This window comes from Helianthus annuus, chromosome 4 (genome assembly GCF_002127325.2).
Source record: "Helianthus annuus cultivar XRQ/B chromosome 4, HanXRQr2.0-SUNRISE, whole genome shotgun sequence".
Taxonomy (NCBI): Eukaryota; Viridiplantae; Streptophyta; class Magnoliopsida; order Asterales; family Asteraceae; genus Helianthus; species Helianthus annuus.
Genome location: NC_035436.2, coordinates 60,308,067 through 60,325,959, shown reverse-complemented (window position 1 = coordinate 60,325,959; position 17,893 = coordinate 60,308,067). Strand labels below are relative to the sequence as shown.

Sequence of the window (17,893 nt, the reverse complement as noted above, 5' to 3'; positions counted from 1 at the left end):
CCCATCGGTGTTTTGATTCGGGTTCTACCCGTAGAGATTAGGGTCCCATGATAGCGGTTGGTTCAAAAAATTCATGAACCCGGGACTTTGTTGATTGTAATAGAGAAAACCGGAGCCGAAAGGGTTGGGTCTAGTGGGAACCGGCGACACGGGGCGAGTAGGATTACCACTTTGGTTTGGGTCCGCACTTGATCGGGGAGGAATGAAGCCACGGTTGAATGGATGCATTGTATAAAATTTAAGGATTTCTAAAAAAATGGAAGAGATAAAGAGTGTTTGAGTGTGTGTGGTAAAAAAAATAGGAGAGGAGGTATTGATTTAAAGGAAAGTTTGAAAAAATAATTGATTTTTTTTTAGTAAAATGACCGTTTACAACGGTCAAAAAATCAAATCCCCCATTTATACCGCCGTTAATAATATCGCGCTTTCAAATTTTTTTGGGCATAGCGCCCCGCATTTTGGTGTGTGCGGCGCCATGGCGGCGCTATGGGGTGCCATACCGCCCCACTACGTATGCTCTAAGAGGCTGACATGTGTCCTTATTAAAATTTCTTTTATTATATGTATAGATATTTATATTTATCTCCTATAATATGATTGATATATAGTTACTTTATTTTTTACTTTATTTTATTTTTTTTTATCTTTTATTTCTTAACTATTTCTTTTTATTTTTTTCGTTTATTAATAACTAGGTTTGAACACCGTGTATTACATGAGCTGCATAAATGTAATGTCATATGTTAACGCATACAATCATCAAGATTTATATTTAGAAATGAACTTTAATGTACTATTTACTTATTACAACATTTTACTTTATTTTTTTTATTTATTATTAGGTAAAAAAACATTTGTATTACATGGGGTTGAATCCCGTTTTTAGGATACATTCGAATTATGAGATACAATTATTTTAGTTAGTTTTATGCACCTTTATGCTTATTTGTTTATTTCATTCATAAAACACTCGTCTCAAATTTTTATTCAAGAGAGTTTACGGTACAAAAAGGTGAAGATCAATTCCCATGTTTTATACATTTCATCATTTTTTATGAATTATAACGTAAAATCTAGAATTAAATTCTATTTAAGTGTAGTATAGAATTGTTATTTTTAAAATGGTGTTTTTTCTAAATGTTAATACGATGTACGATAAATGAAGGGTTTAAACCAATTATAACAGTACGCCTAATATTAGAAAATATATTTATCTACTCATAATAATAGTGGGGATATAACTTTATGATTATATAAATAAACAAATGTTTATCCTTGTCTAAATTTTTGTTTAAAATTATTTATAGAAAAAACAAATATTTATTCTTATCTAAATTTTGTTTAAAATTATTATTATTATTTAATATAAAAAATAAATAGGAAATAAGGTGAGATAACACTAGAAAGTGACACGTGCCCAAAAAAATATTTTCATTTATTAGTATAGGAAGATAACTATTTAATATGTTACTGATCCAACCGTATGTAACACACACGTTTCTAACCTATTAATAAATTAAAAGAAACAAAAAAAAATGTTATAACTTTTGTAGTACATAAATTTATAACCTAACTAGAAAAGCTATCCCCCGCGTTGCGGCGGGGGACTTGAAACCATGTCTATTAGCAATGCCACATAACCATAAATAACCATCAAAATCGGAAAAACTCGTATATAAAACCATTAAAAAAACTAAAAGAAACTACATTTTTCTATTAACATTCATATATAAAAAAATATAAGATAAAGCCTCCAAAGAAGCTTTAAGCTTCCAACTTGTACCATACAAACAAAAGATGCAAGTAAAATAAAGAAAGCACGATGTACAAGTAACATTGCACAAGAATGCTGTAAATTATACAATTATATAATAATAAATAAATAAATAAACAAAGTAAAATGTTATAATTGTACATTAAAGTTTATTTTTTTTCCAAAAATGTATCTTGACAACTGTGTGTATTAACTTATCATATTATATTTATTCAAGTCGTGTAAATGTGTAATACACATGTCTATTTAACTCATACAATATATGAGTTTTTTATTTATTACTAGTGGGAAACCCGCGCGTTGCGGCGGATTCGATAATTTACATCATTATACTCGTCTATTAGTTTATAAATTGTTCTGCTTTATGTTAGGTTATGAATGACAATCACAACATTGATAATGTACATCATTATACCCGTCTATTAGTTTATAAATTGGTGTTGATGTTGTCAGTGTAAACAAAAGATGTCACACTGCTAAAGATGAAATGTGACCGAGGACCTGAAGTTGAAATGATTTTGGTCATTGCAGGAAAGAAAATCTGCAAATACGTAAAGAAAATCACGTTTTTTTCTAAAAAAACAGATTGCTAACAAACAAACACATATATCGAGATTTTTCTAAAAAAACAGATTGCTAACAGATAAATACATATATCAAGTGAGATTAAATGCGGTGGATTCGGGTCGTGTTCGCAGATTGGTGGGTTCAACCCTATCCGAACCCGAAAATTTACACGAACCCAAACTCGACCCTAACCCGAAAATCGTATCATACATTTGAACCCGAACACAAACCGAGATTTCGTGGGTTGATCTGAACACGATCCATTCAACCCAGTGGGTGGTCATCTGCAGTAAAATAAACAAAAAATTACATCATAAATCCAAGAGTAAATAGCCATAATCGTCTATTACGCGTTTTTTACTCTAGTTACGTGTATCCGGGCTGGGACACGTGCGTAACCCAGCCTGGTAAGCACTGAAGCAGCACTCGACACAAAACCGGCTTTACACGAGTAAGCAGTGCCAGATACATGTGTTTAATGCCTGTTACGCGCATTTCGGTGTCGTTTCATGTGTTTAGGTGTCGGTTATGCGCAAAGTGTTGGTTACGTGTTATTAAATGCAGGTTAGGCGTACCGGGGCGGGTAAACTGACTACTAAACAATATCTACCTACATTTTTACTATTATACCCTTTTAACACAAACATCTTAACCTTATGTAAACACACTTTAAAATCCAAGAAAAACGCCCGGGGGGCGCGACTCGGGCGTTGTTTTGCGTTTTCGGGCAAAAAACGCCCCGTTTTGCTACGACTACGCTTGGTCTTAAAAGCTTTGCCTTTGCGAATGGGTCACAATCACCACCCCTTTGGTTTATGATATGGCTTTATTTAGAAAATAATAATGTATATACAACTTTTGAGTTAAAAAGTAATAATACTAGAGGTAACTGTAATGAAAAAACATTAATAGTAAACTACCCCTTCCACTCTCTTGGTCCATCCTATACTCCTCTCTCTATGTAGTTAGAATTTTAAAGAACAATATAATTTTAAAAAACAATTACCTAAGATTTGGTAGAATCACCAGATATCTCGATAAGTCTTTACTAAATCTTCCACTACTCAAATCTTGCTAAATCACCAGATATCACTCCAAGATGAACATAGTACTATAAAACAAATTCAGCTTACAATTCAGCAATGTGACAAGAAATAAATAAAATATTCAAGACATCAAAAGGAATACCAAAAGCATATGAACAGCATCTGCTGCTCATTATTTAAGTTAGCCTGTATAAAAAATAGTTAGCCTTCCTTTAATCATATTACCCCCTTTTAGTTGTATAAAAATGAAGACACAAAGCATCAGCTACATTTTAAGTTAGCCTTCATTTTGTTTTTAACTGTGGTTACACAAACTGCAGGACGGGTCAGTTTCAGCAAACCCGTTTAGGTTAAAAACTAAAAGGGGGGTAAATGAAGACACAAAACATCAGCATCAGCTACATTTTACCTGTATAAAAATGAAGACACAAAGCATCAGCTGCATTACAGTTGCTCATTATTTAAGTTAGCCTTCTTTTCAGCCGCTATAACTCATCAACCGAGTCACTGCAACATTGTAATTCAGGTTAGGTGTGTAAAAACTTGAAAGCAAAATTTAACTAAAGTTTTCGAATATGTGCCGTGGCCAGGTAATAAACCTCTAGATAAATGAGTTGATGCCTTCAATGCTGAGAAAGAGTAATTATACTGTTGGCTTGACCCAGAATGGTTTTATCCAAATTTAAAAAAAAAAAAAAACTGTTTGTTTTGACCCATTACCCAGCACACTAACTCAGAGGGGTGTTTTTAAGCACCTTCTATATTCAACTTCTATATTACTTTCATAAAATAAACATGGCATTATTTTTAGCAAGCTCTAGAAAAAAACTGCCCAATCTTTTCAGCTCTAGCAGTGTCTTTTGCATAATCTTTTGGGTTAGTTCCTCCTTATTTCTCAAACAAGAGTGATACATAGGCTCCCATCGGAATATTTGACATATGCCCATATTTTTGTTGCCAAATGAAAGAAGTACCTAATTTGATTCCACAACAAATTTGTTCAACCAACCACACATTCAGTAACCTCCACTTGAATCTAGGAACTAATTAAAGTAATAGGCCTCATCATCTGCAAAAATGTAAAATAAGATTTAAAACAAAAATCAAGAGCTACATCCTCACACCCCAAAAATTAAGAGAGATCATAAAACTTTATTCTATTTTTTAAGTTTTCACTGAAAATATGAGAAGAGTCATAAGGTGGCTGATGATTGGAGAAGGAAATGGAACTGAATTTTCATTATTATAGCTCACCATACAAGAAAAAACATGATGGAATGCAAGAACGACAATACATTATGTTGTCATTCACCAATCACATTCTGAATGAAAACAATGATAGTTTTCATATGCAACCCAATTTTAGAAAGTAAACAAATATAAATTGGTTGATACAACATTGGTTCGGTGTCTGCTAATATCTTTATTTATCTTCCAGTATGCAAATCGATACAACAATATGCTTCCCCATGTCAAACGCCGCCGACCTACCATCATCAACATATAGAAATATCAGCCACAATTAGCCAAAACACAAGACATCTAGAGCATTAAAAATGGATAATCCAACATGTAACTTGAAACATCTTACCTGAATAACTCGCAGTCGCCGGTACCCTGTCCGCCATTGGCCGGAGGCGGCCAGGGTACCGGCTTCTATCATCTCCCTTCGTCTGATATCATCGTGGCCATACCAATATAAAGAAGCAGAAGATTAAATGGATTGGATTTAATGGGTGGCGGTTGATGTCTCACTTGCTTCCGGTTTGCGTCGTAGGGTTAAGGGAGGAAGATGATGCGCCAGATGAAGAAAGAAACGGAATATGGATGTTAAATGCTGATTGCTAGAAACGGATGGGACAATTGAAGCAAAAACGGTTGAATTGCATTGATTCATGATGACATTTAATATAGAAGGGCTGAATTGTTCCAAGAAACTGAATGATACATCGAACAATCATTGAAACTTCATTGAAGAAGGGCAAATTTGGGAGGGAAGGAAGAAAATTAGGGAAATAAGCAATGACGTTTCAGCTGACGTCTTAAAAATGTGGCGGAAATTACAATTTTAGACATGGGAAATGCTTATATATAGTATATAGATATAGATTAGGTAAAAATACATTTAATCAACCCGTGTAATATATGGGATTTCAACCCTAAAATATATTTAATCAACTCGTATAATACACAGGGTTTCAACTCAGTTTGTGCTAATATAGTCGAAAGACTTAATAGGGGGTCAGGAATTAAGTTATATTACTTTTAAAGATATAGTATATGTTTTATTATTTATATTCATATATTGAGAGACGTGGGGCTGTAAATGAACCGAATGTTCAGCGAACAGTTCATGAACCGTTCGGCGGGAAGTTCGTTTATGTTCGTTCGATTAGCTTAACGAACGTACAAGAACAAAAAATTTCGTTTGGTTAGCTTAGCGAACGAACACGAACACATGTCTCTTTCGTTCGACTACGTTCGGTAATGTGTTCGTTTACGTTCGTTCGTGTTTGTTTGATTATATCAAAAAAATAATAAATAATAAACCTGTTAGCTAAACATATTGAAAACATGAAACCCTATTTTTTCTAAGTAGCTAAAATTTGGACATTCTAAGACATTTTTTGGGATAATTGTGTCTAAATTAGTTAAACTTGATTCATCATTTGGTGGTCTAGTAGACTTCTTGTGTTTTGATTTATCATTTGATGGTTGTATTTAACTACTTATATTCAATTTTTAAGGATAACATTGTTTTTTTTTTATTTTCAAGTTAAATGTTCGTTTGTGTTTGTTTTTATTTGCTTGCGTTCGTTTGTGTTCGAGACCAATGTTCACGAACTGTTCGTGAACAACTGAATTTGCTTAACGAACACGAACATAAACTTATCTTCGGTATGCGTTCGTGAACAGTTCACGAACATGTTAATTTCCTTAACGAACAAACACGAACATGGCCTTGTTCATGTTCGTTCGGTTCGTTTACAGCCCTAGAGACGTTCGATACGTAACTAGTTTAAGAACAGAAACAAAGAAATACATGAACATTAATTTGTATACGGTATATTTAACCAACTGGGGTGTCCCAGTTGGCCAGCCTCACCTCTACTCTTCATAGAGACCCGGGTTCGAGTCCAGACACGGGGACAATCGGCCACCTTCTTCCCAGAAGGAAACGGACTCAGCTCGGGATGGGGTATTCACCGCCAGGCAGCTATGGGGCTGAGCTAGCTTGTGGAGTGGGATCACTCCAGCGGTTGGGAAAACCGTGCAATATCCCCCCCCCCCCCACAGTATATGTTTTATTATTTTATTCATATATTAAGATACGTTCGATACATAACTAGTTTAAGAACAGAAACAAAGAAATACATAAACATTAATTTGTATTGTATACGTTATTTTGATATAGCATATGGTTTATATTTTAGTTTGAGAGATGTTCGATACATAATTTGTTTAAGAAAAAAGTAATTTAAATGTTTTATTTATATTTATATTTAATAAAAAATCAACTATATTTGACCCTTTGGAATAAAAATTTTATGAGATAGATAAAATAAGCACGTCCTAACGGTATATTGGGGGAAAAGGAAAACACCGTCACTTTACAATAAATAAATAAAAATTAAAGCGCAATTCAGAACACGATTTCGAGTTAAATTTATATCAGGACGTAAATAAAAATATGCACGTCGTAATGATTAATACAAAATTTTTCATATATTAAAATGTGTTATTGGATTTTAATAATCATAAGTTTCATCTGTTGGCCGATAATAATCACAACTCTAAAAATTATCTCCAACGATCCCAACTTGTAATAATTTGGCCCACATCGATCCTTTTCAAATTGTGGGTGCACTTGATTCAATAAGAAGGTTGCAGGTGCACTTGAATCTTTTGAGAAGACCAAATTCTTGTATCTTATAAAAGGATCAATAGAGGCCAAATTCTTACAAGTTTGGGATTGTTAAAGGAAATTTTTAAAGTTGGGATTATTATCGGCCAACAGGTGAAACTTTGGATTATTAAAATCCAATAATCCTATTAAATATAAGCGAAAAACAAAATAAACTTTAACGGTTGTATGACACATTTATTTAAGTTCAGGGGTGGAAACATATATTAGCTATAGAAAAAGAACTATCAAACTTCATGTCTAATGATAACGCTATTAAAGTTCATGGTAGAAACGTAAAGGTATGGTGACAAACCGAGTCGATATAGTAATATTTACAATGGTTTTATTAAAAAAATGTATAATGTAACTTAAACAATAAACTTGTCTCTATATCGATCGAAAACCATAAAAACAAATACTGATACTGGTACTAATGTTGTTGGTCGGTGCCGACTCAGTTTGTCACTGTACCATTATTTCGAATACAACTTCGTTTTAAATAAAATTTATATAGGAATATTAAGGAAAAAATGAACGAAATCACGTATGTAGCTCTAATTAAAAAAATTACGAACAAAAGTGATAAGAAAGAAAGATAAAACTATAAAAGAAAGTAAAAAAAAAGACAACTTTTAAAGTTTCTTTTTGAAATAAAAAATAAAAGAAAGTCAAAAAAACCACTTTTAATTAAAAGCTAAAAATGAAAAATAAAATAAAAATGAAGGCAACTATTCATGAATCTAGTTATATATATATAAGAAATATAAGGGTTATTGGATTTTAATAATCTTAAATTTCACATATTGGCTTATAATAATCCCAACTCAAAAAATTTCCTCTAACGATCCTAACTTGTAAGAATTTGGCCCTCATCGATCCTTTTCAAACTGTAGGTGCACTTAATTTAATTAAGAAGGCTGCAGGTGCACTTAAATCTATTGAGGAGGCCAAATTCTTATATGTTATAAAAGGATCAATGGGTCAAATTCTTACAAGTTAGGATCATTAGAGAGAATTTTTAAAGTTTTAATTATTATCGACCAACAGATAAAATTTAGAATTATTAAAATTCAAGAAAAATAAAAGAAAGTCAAAAACAACTTTTAATTGAAAGCTGAAAGAAAATAAAAAATAAAAATGAAGGCAACTGTTAACTAATCTTTCAATAATATAATATAATATAAAATATAATATAATATAATATAATATAATATAATATAATATAATATAATATAATATAATATAATATAATATAATATAATATAATATAATATAATATAATATAATATAATATAATATAATATAATATAATATAATATAATATAATATAATATAATATAATATAATATAATATAATATAATATAATATAATATAATATAATATAATATAATATAATATAATATAATATAATATAATATAATATAAATATAAATATAAATATAATAACTTTCGTACTAGTTTAAGAGTCATTTTTTAAGTTTTTTCTCTCCCATGTATGTATCTGATTGTAATTCACCACATAAAAATGATTTTGTATAGGAAGTCGCTAATTCATACATCTATTCTATGGGTGGAGATACAATAGAAAGTTTATTTGGCTAAGAAGGTTGGGAAGTGATCTTGACCATCCATTTAGTTAATTAAAGGACTAAGATTAAATTAGGGAAATTGAAGGGAAGAAAAGAGGCGCATGAGTTTGTTTAGAGGTATTCTAGTCAATTTAAGGCAATAATTTCTCTCTCCTCCAATTCCCCCCCATTTTTTAAACGTTAATAACTCTTTCATACGACATTATTTTTTTTATAAAAATTGCACCCAAAAAACAAGCGTTTTTTTATCTTTAAAACGAGTATACTATTGCTATATTTTTGAAAAAAATTTTGAAAACCCAGTTGCGTAAAACGCAATGGAAAAAAACCCAGCTGCGTAAAACGCAACGGAAAAAAAAAACCTAAAAACGACATTTTTCTAAAACGCAATGCACCAAAAACAAAAAGAAATGTCTTATTTGTAAAACGCAATGGCCAGAAAACATAAAGAAATGTCTTAATTCTAAAACACAATAGCCTAAAAACTCAAAAGAAAGTGTAGTTTCTAAAACGCAATGGACCAAAAACAAATAAAAATGTGTTTTACCTAAAACGCAATGCACCAAAAACATAAACACATGTCTTATTTATAAAACGCAATGGACAGAAAACACTTAAAATGTCTGTTTTCTAAAACGCAATTGACTGAAAACACATAAAAATGTGTTTTACCTAAAACGCAATGCAACAAAAACACAAAGAAATGTCTTATTTATAAAACCCAATGGCTAGAAAACACTTAAAAATGTCTCCTTTCTAAAACGGAATGGCCTAAAAAAACAAAAGAAAGTGTTTTCTGTAAAACGCAATGGACTGAAAACACCTAAAAATGTGTTTTTACCTAAAACGCAATAACTAAAAACACTTCAAAAATGTGTTTTTCTAAAACGCAATTACCAGAAATCGCATAAAATGTCTTAGTTCTAAAACGCAATGGCATAAAAACACCAAAGAAAGTGTTCTCTCTAAAACACATTGAACCAGGACAATAGTTGTCTGTGAATTGTCTGAACCAGGAATGCAGTTCTAAAAACGCAATGGCATAAAACTTACAGAAAATTTACAGTTTTCCAGAGAATTTGTCTGTGAATTGTCTGAACTACGAATGCAGTTTTCCAGAGGCAAATTTCCAGAAAATTAATTTTTCTCATGCATTTTTATTAAAGCAATTTAATCGAAAAAAAATTCCAAGCTGAACCCCAGCCATGGGCTCTGCCCCTTGGACCCCGCCAGGGGTTGCCGCCCCTTGGACTCTGCTACCAGGGGCTGCCACCCCCAGACCCCCGCCAAGATCGTAAAACGCAATGACTAAATCAAAAACCCAGATCGTAAAAATGAAATTAAAGAATTTCTTACATGGATCGAAGCCGATTTCTTCAACGATTGACGAAATTTGAATAATAGAAACACTTATGAGCGATCGAATCGAACGGATCGAGTGATTATCTTCAAAATCACGGGAAAAACGAGATTTTGAATGAAATTAAACTGGATTTTCTTCAAAAAAAAAAAACTGAAGAACACGTTGATCGGTGTTTGAATAATTGATTGGTGATGAAAATCGCACTATAATGTAGAGATTATTAAGATAGAAAGTGAAGAAATGGTTGAAGATGGTGGGTTTTGAAAATGGTGGATTTTGTAGTTACTGGGGAGAAGAAGGAAGAAGAAAGGATTTGATTGACTAAAACACCCTTCATCTTTATTTTAAATTTTGCCATGTGTCATAATCCTATTGCTTCCTGTAGGTCCCTTGAGTCTTATGGATCGTCACAGAATCGTCTATCTAACCTAGAGTGCGGAATCCTCTAGATCAGATTGTAGCAGAAAACGTGTAGGAAACAGAAATTCACTTTCAAACCGGGTTTCTATTGATTATCAATCAAGATGAATTACAATCAATCAAACCCTAAACACACTCAAATTTCGTCCAAGCCCTAATCTGCTCTCACGAAATTCTAATGCCTTTCAAACTCTGTTTTGGCTGATTAACCTTAACCCTAATGTCTAACCTTGTTTATATAACACAAGGTTTACAAGTGGGCTAGGTCAAGACTCTTGGGCTGCGAATTGGACAGGCCCAATTCGCCCCCATCACCCAATTCCTTGGGTTTAGTTAGCCCAAACATAACAACTAACTATTACAAAGCTAAACCCGCTAACTGTTTATCGTTTAACTAATTACAAGATATCCAAAGACCAAATCCAAGCTGTTGTCACAAATATGCACCAACAAACTCCCCCTTGACAATAGCTTCATAAAAACTTTGTCTTGAGTCAAAACTTTGTCTTCGGTCTTCTTGCAATCTTCAAGTAGTCTTGCACTGTCTTTGGTCTTTGGATAGCTTCAGCTTCAATAGCTTCTGTCAGCAACAGATGACTCCCCCTAAGCTGATGCATCCAATCACCAAATCTTCAACACGTTAGCGTTTGAGTAAACTCCAGTTCAGCATTTGCAAAGCAATCTTCAAACTCTTCAAACTTGTCTGCAATATAGAAAGGAGGTTCTACCATGCATCCAATCAAACTCTCATCTTCACACTTCACAGCAACTTCTCAGCAACAAACTGCTTCAATCTGTATACTATAAAACAAACATCTCGAGAAACCATAAGAATTTTTCAACATAAGTTAAATAAATTATTATTTTTCAAGAGATTAGTTAAACTGTATTACAAATTAAGCTTTTTCAACTTATCACCAACACGCAAAACTTTTTGTCCAACACACAAGAACCTGCCTGATTTTAAAATTTTGAACTCACTTTCTAACACCGTCTCCCCCTATCAGTAACAATTCCTCCAAGAATAACAGTTTTCCGTACGTTAAGAATTTTAAACAGAAAATGACACTATTTTTGGATTTTTTTTTATATTTTCTGAAAGCAAGTAAATAACGAAAACAATAAACACTCTATTTTTGTGAGAATCACTGGTAAGAAGATCATATCAGCACAATCAACTGTTTCACACAATTAGATAATTCTTTATTTAATTTTTCGTGAAAAGCAGTTCAAGACGATTACCAGTATGTTTGTCCACTTAAACAAAATGCATGAACATTTCAAGTACCATTACCATCTGATACGTTAAGGTAATTTTATTTTATGAAATACGAGCGTGTCCCACTTCAGGATATACCCCCACGATCAAGGTATGCACAAAGATTCATCGTAGTAGGTGAGTATACTGATATCATCCTTCAAGATATCATGACTGTGTCTAGATCTGCATAAAATCTGTTTTATCATGTTTTAATTGCTTAACAACGAACACCCAAATAAATATTAATCAAATCCTGGAAATATAAACAGCACACTCTATCATGCAAGTATCTTCCCTACCACATATTTCACAAGTCCAATCCTGAGTTCTGAAATCTTAACTGGGAATAGGTTGAGAAGAGAACAGAATAGATCTTCAGTAGAGATGGTATAATATACAAATCAAATGAGATTTTCTCAGTTTGATATAGGTTTATTGGGTTTCTTTTGGGCACTTGAGGGCCTCTTTCTGGTGTATTAGATCTATAGCGCGACAACGAACAGCTAGGTCAGCATGTATCTGGATGCAGCAGAAGCTGTCGTTGCCTAGCACCTCCAGGTCAGCATATATCTGGATGCAGCAGAGGAGGTACACGACTTTTTTCAGAGAAGATTTCAGAATCAGATCAAAATTGTGTGTATCGGGAAATATACAGACATTCAAATAGAAATGAGCTAATTCCAAGTGACTATCTTTCCTGGGGTCATGTACAATTTTAGTTCTAACAGACATACAGCCAAGATATCCCTAGATAAAACAACAGTATAAAGACCCAAAACTTCAGATTTTGGCAATCTATCAACGCAAGAATTAAGGTCATTAAACCATACACCACTAATGTGTTCCCCACTCATATTCAGTTCATTTAAGTTTATATCACATTGGTAAGTTGATTATTTCATGCTTTTGCCTACTGGTACATCATATGATGAAGCTGCTATCACACTTAAGCAATTTAGGTTCAAGTTCAGTGTGACAGTCTAACTTGCTGATGTACTATCATTTCTCCTTTTCCACACAGTGAAATCTCATTTTTGATTTTCTATTTTTTTATGTTTTTGATTTTTATGAAAAGCAGTAAACTATTTACAAAAATTCTTATGAAAAACCAGTTATTCAGGATTCCTCATCCCGTTGAGTTCGACTAAGTGTTCAAAGCGAGCCCTGTCAAATGCTTTAGTATAAAGATCTGCCAGGTTATCCTCTGTGTCGACTCGATGAAGTTCAATCAGTCGCTTTTCAGCACAATCCCGTATAAAATGATGACGTATGTCAATATGTTTTGTGCGACTGTGGTTCACGGGATTATTAGTTATTGAAATAGTGGCATTATTGTCTATCATAATAGGAGTACGAGTGAAATCCAAACCGTAATCGCGCATCTGCTGTTGAATCCAGAGAACCTGAGAGCAGCAGCTTCCAGCAGCAATATATTCAGCTTCACACGTAGAGGTAGACACACAGGATTGCTTCTTGCATTGCCAAGACACGATCCTGCCTCCTAAGAACTGACAACCACCTGTTGTAGACTTTCTGTTCGACTTGCATCCTCCAAAGTCTGAGTCAGTGTAAGCAACAAACGTCAAATCACTATCAGCTGGATACCACAACCCAAGTTTAGGTTTCCCCTTCAAGTAACGAATAATTCGCTTCACTGCTTTCATGTGTGACTCTTTAGGATTCGCCTGATATCTGGCACACAAGCATACAGCAAACATGATGTCGGGTCTTGAAGCAGTCAAGTACATTAGAGAACCAATCATTGCCCTGTATTGAGTAGGATCAACATCTTCAGTACTTTCATGATCTGGGCCAAGATTGTGATTTTCACATATGGGTGTGTTGGAAGTAGTGCAATCATTCATTTTGAACCGACTCAAAATGTCATACACATACTTTGTTTGATGAATAAACATCCCATCCGCCTTCTGTTCAACTTGTAATCCCAGAAAGTAGGACAGCTCACCCATAGCACTCATTTCGAACTTGCTCTTCATCACCTGCTCGAACTCTTTACACATGCTTTCATCAGATGACCCAAAGATGATGTCATCCACGTACACCTGTATCAGCAGAAAATCTTCCTTCTTCCTCTTGATGAACAGTGTACTGTCAATCTGACCTCTTTCAAAACCATTCTTTATCAGATGTGTAGACAGTGTCTCGTACCACGCCCTGGGAGCTTGATGTAACCCATACAAAGCCTTATCAAGTTTGTACACTCGATCTGGATAATCTGGATCAACGAACCCATCTGGTTGTGAGACATACACCACTTCTTGGACTTTCCCGTAAAGAAACGCACTCTTCACGTCTAGTTGGTAAACTTTGAAGCCCTTGAAAGACGCAAAAGCTAGAAACAAACGAATTGCCTCCAACCTCGCCACTGGTGCAAACACCTCATTGTAATCTATCCCTTCTTGCTGATTGAAACCTTTGACCACCAATCGAGCCTTGTTTCGCGTGACTATACCTCTTTCATCCTTCTTGCACCTAAATACCCATTTGGTGCCAATCTCTCTTTCACCTTTAGGAAGATCAACCAACTCCCAAACCTTCAACTTCGCAAACTGGGCCAATTCCTCTTGCATAGCTTCAACCCATGAATTGTCTTTAAGAGCCATATGAATGTTCTTCGGCTCCTCTTGGGAAATAAAGCAACTATACAAGCACTCATTCACTATCCCAGTTTTCTCAATCGACACAAATAAACCTGTATTCGCTGCTATGCTTCTTCTCGTTTGAACACCTGCAGCAGGATCTCCCAGTATCATGTCAACTGGATGATCTCTATTTGCTCGTGTAGTAGCAACAGCATCTACTTCCAAATTGTCACCCAGGTTTGAGCCAACCTCCCCCTGAATATGCTGATCCGCAAACGGATTAATGAAATCCTCCCCCTGCTTGGGTTCGGGTTCATCGTCACTTGAATCAGTATCAGCAGCATCTTGAGAAGGTCCCGGAGCATCTGTTGTATCAACATTTGATCTAGGCATGAACTCGCCTTCATCATCACCAATCACTGTTTGAATCAGCTGAGACTCATCTGCATTGGAAAACTCAGGAATATTAAATGATTTAAAGACACTTTCATAATCATATAATATAGCTGGTCCACTCGTTGACTGTTGAGGTTTGTATGAAGTGATTTCAACATTAAACACAACCTCAATTTTACCAGTTTTTAGATTAAAAACCCTTTTATTCGGTGCGCCAGGTACGTAACCTAGAAAGTAGCCCTCGTCAGCCACCTCACCGAATTTTTGTTTATCTTTATTTCGCACAATGGTGCAGGGTAATCCAAATGGTTCAAAGCCTTCTAAGTTTGGTTTCTTGTTAAACATTAATTCATGACAAGTTTTGTTAAAACGTTTAACAGTCAAAACTTTGTTTAGGACATAGCAAGCTGTATTCACAGCTTCTCCCCAGAAAAGAACTGGTAGCTTAGAATCTGAAAGCATTGTCCTAGCGGCTTCAATCAACGTCCTGTTTTTCCTCTCAGCAACTCCATTCTGTTGAGGCGTATAAGGAGCAGAATATTGATGTTCAATTCCCTTGCGAAGACAGTAGAGATCCAGAATACGATTCTTGAACTCCGTGCCATTATCACTCCTTATCCTCTTGATCTTTGCATCATGGACGTTTTCCAATTTTGTAAAAAGATCTATCAACATCTCTGCTGTCTCATCTTTTGTACCTAAAAAGAAAACCCATGAATAACGTGAGTAATCATCAGTGACAACTAAACAATAGTACTTTCCACCTATGCTCCTCACGTTCACTGGACCGAATAAATCCATGTGAAGTAATTCGTAAGGGGCATCTATGGAATTTACTGTTTTTGATTTGTGAGGTTTCTTGTGTTGTTTTCCCTTTTGACATGGAAGACATTTGTCTTCCACTTGAAACCTCCGCAATGGAACCCCTCTCACTAGCTCATTTTTAACAAGATAGTTCATTTTGCGATAGTGAATATGGGCCATGCGTCTGTGCCACAACATCGATTCAGCTTCAGATGCTTTTGATAGTAAACATGCCACCACTGCAGTTGGATCCTTTGCACCCATGTCCATGACATAAGTGTCATTTCTCCTTGGCGCTCGCATCACTATCCAATCGTCCGGTATCTTCAAACCTGGTTTCAACACTAATGCTTCATTCTTGGTAAAATGGACCGAGTGACCCTTGTCGCAGACTTGTGACACGCTCATAAGATTGTGTTTAAGCTGCTCAACATAGTTCACTTTGTCCAGTGTGATCTTCCCATTGGTCACCTTTCCTCGGCCTGTAATTCTACCACCTTTTGCACCCGCAAAATTCACTTGTCCTCCATCATATTCTTCAAATTCAGTCAACAACCTCGCATCCCCCGTCATGTGCCTGGAGCAGCCACTATCAACATACCACAAGTTGATAATCCTCCTTAGCAGCTCCTGCACACACCAACCAAGAAATTAGTTAGATTGGGGGACCCAAGCCTTAATGGTCTTGGGTCGTCCAAATTCACCAACCACCGGAACGTCCATCCAATATCCATTACTCCTAACTGGAGTCTTGGATCTTAGACCTGTTGGAAATTGATTTTGACTTCCACTAGGTCTTTGGTCCTGAGGGTTCCTATGTGTGTTTGGACTATTTGACCTTTGAAAATTTGGATTTTGATTCCAAGAAGCATTATAGTTATAATTTCTAAAGCCATTGTTATAAAAATTTCGACTACCATTATTTTGGTATCGATTTTGATATTGACCTTGACTTCTGAAATTATTTGTATTTTGATTGTTCATTCTTGGTGAACTGCTTCTAGGTCTCTCAAATCTGCCTGGTGGAGATCTAGGCTGAAATCTAGGTTGATTTCTTTGAAAACGAGGAACTTGTGGAGTTCCTTTTTCAGCCTTATCCTCACCAACAACAACTGGCTCTGGTTGCTTAGGAGCAGATTTCTTAGGAGAGTTGGACTCTCTCTCCTGCTTATCACCATTTTTCTCTGGTGACTTCTCTCTCTTCCTCTCATTCACCTGTGCTTCATTTGTTTTGTTAGGACAGCAGCTAGCTACATGTCCTTTGGTATGACATTTGAAGCACGACATCCTTTTCGAAGACTTCTTATCTGAAGCCTTTGAACTAGATTCAGGCTTTGATGATGATGGCACAGAAGGATTTGGTTCAGTTTGCTTAATTTCAGAAGTTTCTTTGTTTTTATTTTTAGCAAACTCTATGTTCGATTCATTTTCAATAACAGCTGTTTCGTTTTTCATGTCACTTCCTTGAACAAAACTAATCTTTTTAACAGAAGTTGAGTTTTTATTCCTAGGTTGTGAGGTTTTCGATTTCAAAACAGGTTTGCTGTTATTATCCTTCTTGGCCTCATCTCTCTCAGACTCCTCTCCTCGACCTGCTGTGGAACTACTCGGTGCTGTTGACATGAATTTGGTTAGCTCATCTTCATCAGGTAGGAATGAATAATCATGACTAAGAGGAGGTGGGACTTCATTATAGCCTTGGAATCCCACACTAGTCTTGTCATTACTCTTCTTTAACCCACCCATCATGTGTTTCATAACAAAAGCAGAATCCCTGAATTGACCCAATTTCTTTTCAAGTTCAACAATTTTGAGTTGAGCATCTGACAACTCTTTGTTTTTATCAGAAATCTCTTTTGTTTTTTCAGCCATCATGTCATGAGCTAAGTCAATGACTTGAAGTTTTTCATTTAATTTGCAGGTTACGGCATCAAGTTCACTTTCATAACCTTTTATTTTCTTCAAGTATGACGTTTCGTTTCTTTTAGCAAAAAAGTTTGATTCTTTAATGTTAGACATTTCGCTTACCAAACTTTTGTTTTGTGCAGACAGTCTGTCAACCTCACCCTGCAGTTCACGACATTTTAAACACACAGAATTAGATTTTACCTCTCCTGTTTGTTTGTCAAGGTTGGCCATTAGAGCAGCAAGCTGAGCTTCCA

The 17,893-nt window shown here is 34.9% G+C and overlaps 1 long non-coding RNA gene across 1 annotated transcript; it reads right to left on the bottom strand.

The window, feature by feature from the left end:
• Positions 1–2,383: 2,383 nt before the first annotated feature.
• Positions 2,384–5,373, bottom strand: LOC110935804. The gene is made up of 5 exons (XR_002589448.2): positions 4,979–5,373; positions 4,362–4,874; positions 3,797–3,894; positions 3,348–3,452; positions 2,384–2,625 (listed from the first exon to the last, which is right to left on the bottom strand). It is a non-coding gene; the product is annotated as an uncharacterized LOC110935804 (long non-coding RNA).
• Between the last annotated feature and the right edge of the window lie 12,520 nt (positions 5,374–17,893).